At 31.9% G+C, this 6779-nt stretch overlaps 1 pseudogene; it reads left to right on the forward strand.

Annotated features, from left to right (window-relative positions):
- The first annotated feature begins 6431 nt into the window (after positions 1–6431).
- Positions 6432–6550, forward strand: LOC126002863 (uncharacterized; annotated as a pseudogene).
- Positions 6551–6779: the final 229 nt, after the last annotated feature.

Raw genomic sequence — 6779 nt, forward strand, 5'->3', positions numbered from 1 at the left:
ATACCCTCTCCTTTAATCCTTTCAATGGCCTTCTAGCCTATCCATTTCTAAGTAAGCATATTATTAATCTGATTTATTTCCCTCAAATTAGGCTTTATGGTATGTTCTGTCATTATCTTTTCTCTTTCCTGCATGTTACTCTGTTTAATATAATAGTTTTTGCATAATTACACATATGTATATTTTCATTTGCTAGGAGACATCTGCACAAATATAAATTTTTTAAATCATTCAATATTTCTGATATACATACAGTCGTCAAATTGCCAATTCTCTCAAACGTCGTATAATCTCATATATCTGTGCATTCAATCATATTCTTTAACTGAAACATCCTTAGAATAATGCTAATTATCCTTCATTAATTAAATTCAGATTGAGGATTACCTGTCTGCATCATTATAGAACAACAAATCACAGATAACATTCTGATATGATAGCCGCTATTATCCTAAAACAAAGACTCTCACCCATCCTTCTCTTTCCATTCAACCTAGTCCTGAGATATGTAAAAGTCCACCTGGATCACTCTACCCTGACCAGCTCTGGTGGACTTTGTTCTGGGAAAATAAAGTAAGAGCAGTTTGGCTTTGGCATTCAGAGAAAACACTAGGCACAGACTGACTCCATGTCAAGTCTTTCCTGACTTGGTTGGTTTATTGATTCTTCTTCTTATAGATTCTTTCAATTAATCTTAATTTGAGTATATTTGCAATGGGTTTGTTGTAAATGGCCTTGCCAATATATAGAAAAGTTCTTTACATCCCATCTTTTTGAGTGTTTTCATCATGAATGGGTGTTGGGCCTTACCAAGTGTTTCCTCTGCATCTATTATATGATAATATGATTTTTATTTTTCCTTTTATTTTTATGATTTATTACATTTATTGACTTTTGTATGTTAAAACATCCCTGTATGTCTAGAATGAACAATACTTGATCATGTTATATGACCGTCTTGATGAGGCATTAGATCATATTTGCTAGGATCTTGTTGAGGTTCTATGCATTTGTATTCATCAAAAATATTGATCTGTAGTTATCTTTTATTGTGGCATTTATTTTGGTATCATGATTATGTTTGCTTTGTAAAAACTATTTTGGAGTATTTCTGTTCTTCAATTTTCTGGAAGAGCTTGACAAGGATTGATCATAGGTTCCCTTGAAAGGTTTGAAAGATTTTATTAGTGAATCTATCTGGGCCTTATATTTTGTTTTGGGAAGACTTTTAATTAAATTTAAATTTCCTCAATAGTAATGGGTCTTCTCATATATACTAGATTATTTTGGTTCCAAATTCAAGCACTGTGATCCTGAGTAGGCTTCAGACTGGAAAGAATAAACTTCTAGGCATTGTAGAACGAGGATACTTCAGTATAGTCTGAGTTTTTCCTTTACAATACTAGTAAGGCAATTGTTTGAACAGAGCAGGAATTCATTTAAGCCATTAATTTTCATTACTCTCTATGAAACAGACATGTAACAGGTCTGGAACATTTAGCCTTAACCTGACATCTTAATTCAAATATAACTCCTAGTTTATTATAGTAGAGTTTGACTTCTAATGCTTCTTGTTCTGTTTTTCTCTAGCTTTCAATTAATTTAAACCTTCTAAATACTGCATAAAACTATTCATCCCACTATACAGCATCCACTGAATATTTTTAAACACAATGCTTGACTATAGAGTCAACAAACTTACTTCCAGTTTAACTACTAAGAATCATAAATAATTTTAAAGTTCAACTTATTAAGATAGTACATTCATATTTAAAATTACATTCATTGTAATTGTACAAATAATGATACGGTAATCAGAATATAGAACATTTTTATAACCCTGAAATATTATTTTGTGTCCTTTATGTTTGATAATCAATAAATATCCACTGAATTTATGGAATCTATGGTGGATAAATTGGAGATATTTTAAAAGTAAAACTAATTTGTAATATTTTATTTTCATTTTTTAAGGTAGTATGATTTTCAGTTGCATGATAAAATGTAGGAATTTATCGAAAAATAAGAGAATGATTCAGATACAGGATACAATTAGTAGGTTGAGAGCAGAAGAGAAAACAAGCATGAACCTGATGTTTGCCATAATGTGTCAGAAATTCTCAGAGGGAAGCAGCCTTTGTTTCTACTAAGATATTTCAAATAATGAACTTATACTGCATCAGAAAAGCAAGTCTCATCAATATCCAAACAACAGAAACCATGTCCTTTCTGTATTTAAAAGATGAGTTAGAGAAAAAAATATTTCTAAGTAAAACAATGATCAAAGTAAAAATGGCTGAAACCCAGAAATCAATACTTGTAATTGATATTGATATAATTTTTAGAAAATTCATATTTAAATAAAGAGGGCTAGCTCAAAGCAATAAACAGTGGGTGGAGTATTTGCATCTGTATTTGCATCTGACCCAATTCAACATCTGCCATCTCTTATCGTCTTATGACCCCCACCAGGCGTAAATTGTGAATGCAGAGCCTGAAATATCCCTGAGCACTGTCAGATGTGGCAACATCCATCCATTCATACATCCAGCTACCTCTCCATTCAACTATTCATCCATCCAATTATCCATCCATCCATCCATCCATCCATCCATCCATCCATCCATCCATCCATCCATCCATCCTGTATATATGTATTAGCTGCAAACCTAAAGAAAGCTTATCAGAAGCCCACTGAGAATACCCCCATCCCCAAAATGGATGGTTGACCAGACCTTCTTGATAGTGTGGGTGCTATTTCTCAAGATTAGTTACAAATAACATTTATTTGATCTAAATACGAATTTTCCTTCAGCTAAACTATGTATATATTTGCACAGTTACTTCCAGATATAAAATTAATAAGACAAAAATACCCTTGATTAAAATTCTCTTTACCTGGAAAACTCAATACCAAGGGATACATAAAAACAGCTTTAATTCTCATAGTCTTTTTTAAAGCCCTGTAGATTTAAGTAGACTGCTTTTTTAGATGAAAGAAATGTTTGTTTTGGGGCATCTCTAAAGGACTCTGAGTGACTTGCTAATTTTTACCTTTGATATAAAATCCAAAGTTTGTCCTGAAATTAGTAATGGGTTGTTAAAGCTTTTACCAGATAAAGATTTACATCTCTTTCAGGTAAATTTGTCTCCTTTATTGCCCATGCTAATAAAAGCTGTTTCTTCGCCAGATTTAGGAAGTTAGTTATCCGTGAAAGCACTAAAAGCAAAAATCCTGTTTCCTCAGGTGAAAAAAAAAAAAAAAAAAAAAAAACCTTGATAGGAAAACATGGCATCTTTCTAATCCTTTAATCTGCATCAGAATTTACACCTAGGGCCTGGCCAGAGGAGAAAAACTTTGAGAAATTAAAATTTACCTTCTTTTGATATCAGGGAAGCATCTGGGCTCTTAATTGAAATGTATCTTTTCATAAGGTGAATGGTTTTAAAGATCAAACAGTATAGACTGATAAAGCTTCTATTAACAAGAGAGATACGTTTTACTTTGCAAAGAAACAAATCTGAGTCCTTTTTTAATATACCATAAACAGCTATGATTGGCAAAAGTCTTGCATATATACCCTATGTATGTTGAATAAGCCAGAACATTTTTTCTCCCACATAACTGTGTGTGGCTTCTGTCATACATCGTTCACTGACTCCTGTGCACACACTGTAATGAGAGAATTCTGAGAAAGTCCCTGACGTGTCCAGACCCAGACAGCTGTGACATATATGAATAATATGGAAGTAATGCTCAAAACATACATAGTACAGCAGAAGGGAGATAGGGAAGAATGATTAGAATGATTTCTAAACACTTATAAGGAGAATTCATAAAATAAAATCAGTTACTTAAGTAAAAAGTTGTAAAAGTGTCAGTACATTATGTTGGGCATGATCATCATTTTATCTAGTAATCTTCTTAAATCAATGACATAAGTAACCAGAGTAACTTCATTTTATTACTATTTGTTAGTAAGTAATTTAATATATATATACATATATATTTAACTTGGACAATGTTAATTTTTTTAACGAGGGCCAGTCTCTAATGCTTGACCTGGCAAAACTGGTCAGACAGACACATTATGAGGTCACCATACCCAGAAGAGCTCAGGACTGCTGGTTCTGAGTTCTGGATAATTTCTGGTAGGCTCTGGGGACCATATATGGTGCTTAGGATAGAAGCTGTGTTGGCCACATTGAAGGCAAATATCCTTCCTGTTGTCTTATCTTTCTAGTCCATAATTGCTATGGCAGTTATAGAAATTTGACTATGTCGATAGGGATTAAATTTGATATTGAATTACTATGACAATTTATTTTAAGCAATTTTTGAAGAACTCTAAGCAAAACTGTAAGTTAAAAATCAATGTGTGAAATAGTACAAATGCTAAAATATCAATAATTAGAAAAAAAACGGTATTTTATCAAAAAAAGGTTTTTAGGCAAATAAAAACTCTTATCATGACAATACAATATTAAATAAAAACAGATAAATTAATTTATACACAAATTTTAAGGTAGATCACATAGAATTCCCAATTTTATCAGTAAAGCTAAACACTTAAAATCATAAACTAGATGTGTGAAACAAAATATATATTATGGATGTGATACATTTAAAATGTTATAAATAAAATAATGAACATTTTATAATTATGTCAGCTTAAATCAGTTATTTAAAGTATAAAAAGAAGATAGGGAAGATATTTTAATAATGACTGTCTATTATTTTGTCATTGATTTTTTTTATTTTACGATAATTATATAAAGCAAGCAGGCCCAAGACACTAGATGGGGTAAAGATGCTTAACTTCAACTAGGTTTGACCCAGAAATAAACTGAAAAAATGCAGATAAAAGTGAAACTATTATGCATAGCTTATTATATTTATAATAAAAATAAGAATCACTGTTCCACTTGATGCCAATTGGAAAATATCCTTGAGCACTATCAGGACAAATTCCTGAACAGAGTCAAGAGTAAGCCCTAAGCACTGCTAGATATGACCCCCTCAAAAAAGAACCCTAAAATAACCATTTTAATCAATTTCTTGAGATTCATGCTGTACATCAGTTTACATGTTTATTTATTTTATTTTATTAATTTAGTTTTGGTACCACCCATATCTGTGTTCAAGGTTTTTTCCTGGCTTTGACTAAAAAACTACTTTTAGTGATGCTCTAGGTTCATTCTAATTTCTATATAAAATTTATCATTTTACATTCAGAAAGTTATAACATTTGATGACATACACAAAGGGAATGCATGGCTCTAAGAAAAGATTCATATTATAAATACACAAATATTTGTGTTTTATATCCCATTCCTATCTCCCTGCTTTTTTGCTTTATTTTTTGCTTTATTTTGTTCTGTTACAGGCATTTTTCTCTACATAGAAAGTAAATTTCCTCTTCATAACCATACAATAAGATACAACTATAGAAGAAAGTTTTGAAAAAAAAAAAAAAAGATCAGAGTTTTTAAATTAACACATTCACAGTTAGGTATAAACTGGGCAGTTGATGTATTTGCTGATAAATGGGCCCGGATTAATTGAATATATCTTGCCTTTAGCTGGTGCATTCATTGAAATTAACCTTTTATTATTCTAACATCTTATGTTTTATGTTTTGTTTGGTTAACAGAACTACATAGTGCTCCATATTTTATGTATTTTAGAATTTTCATAACATTCATTTTTGTGAAGAATTTCTATTTTTGAGTCTCTACTGGATTTAGTTCTATTATGATATACATGTTATTCACTTGTATAACTGACTTTTGCAACAATATGAGATATATTATGTGGTTTATATAATATCACTGATTTCTTAGTAATGAAAATCATTTATGACTTGTAAAAATAAATTTTACTTAATGCATCGGGCATGCATATACAAGATAATTTTGAATTTATGTTGTCTGTTTTTAACTTTTATTTATAAAACTTGGATATAGAGGACCCGGAGAGATAGCACAGCGGCGTTTGCCTTGCAAGCAGCCGATCCAGGACCAAAGGTGGTTGGTTCAAATCCCGGTGTCCCATATGGTCCCTCTTGCCTGCCAGGAGCTATTTCTGAGCAGACAGCCAGGAGTAACCCCTGAGCACCGCCGGGTGTGACCCAAAAACAAAATCAAAAACAAAAAGAAAGCTTGGATATAGAATAAGTCTTTCACTTTAGTTATTTTGTTTGTTTGTTTTTTGCTTTTTTGGGCCAAACCCAGTGATGCTCAGGGGTTACTCCTGTCTCTGCACTCAGAAATTGCTCCTATCTTGGAGGATCATATGGGATGCCCGGAGATAGAACTGTGGTCCATCCTAGGTCAGCCTCTTGTAAGGCAATGCCCTACTGCTGCGCCACTACTCTGGCCCCATCACATTAACCATTCTTAATAATAATAAATAATAATAATAATAATGTGTCTATGGCCATACCACCCTGAATGCGCCCTATCTCGTCTGATCTCAGAAGCTAAGCAGGGTTGGGCCTGGTTAGTACTTTGTTGGTAGACCACCTGGAAATAGCGGGTGCTGTAGGCTTAAAAAAAAAAAATATATATATATATATATAAAGAGAAAAGACTTAAAATGCTACAATTATATTTATTTATATATATTAAAATACTATATGTACTATATTTATATACATATAAAAATGTATATATTTTGGATATCAACTTCTATGATCGAAACAGCATAAAAAACAGTAGCAATATTTGAATATTTTGATTTTTGTTTTTGTTTTGTTTTGGGGCCACACCCGGTGGTG

Source organism: Suncus etruscus, chromosome 2, assembly GCF_024139225.1.
Source record: "Suncus etruscus isolate mSunEtr1 chromosome 2, mSunEtr1.pri.cur, whole genome shotgun sequence".
NCBI lineage: Eukaryota > Metazoa > Chordata > Mammalia > Eulipotyphla > Soricidae > Suncus > Suncus etruscus.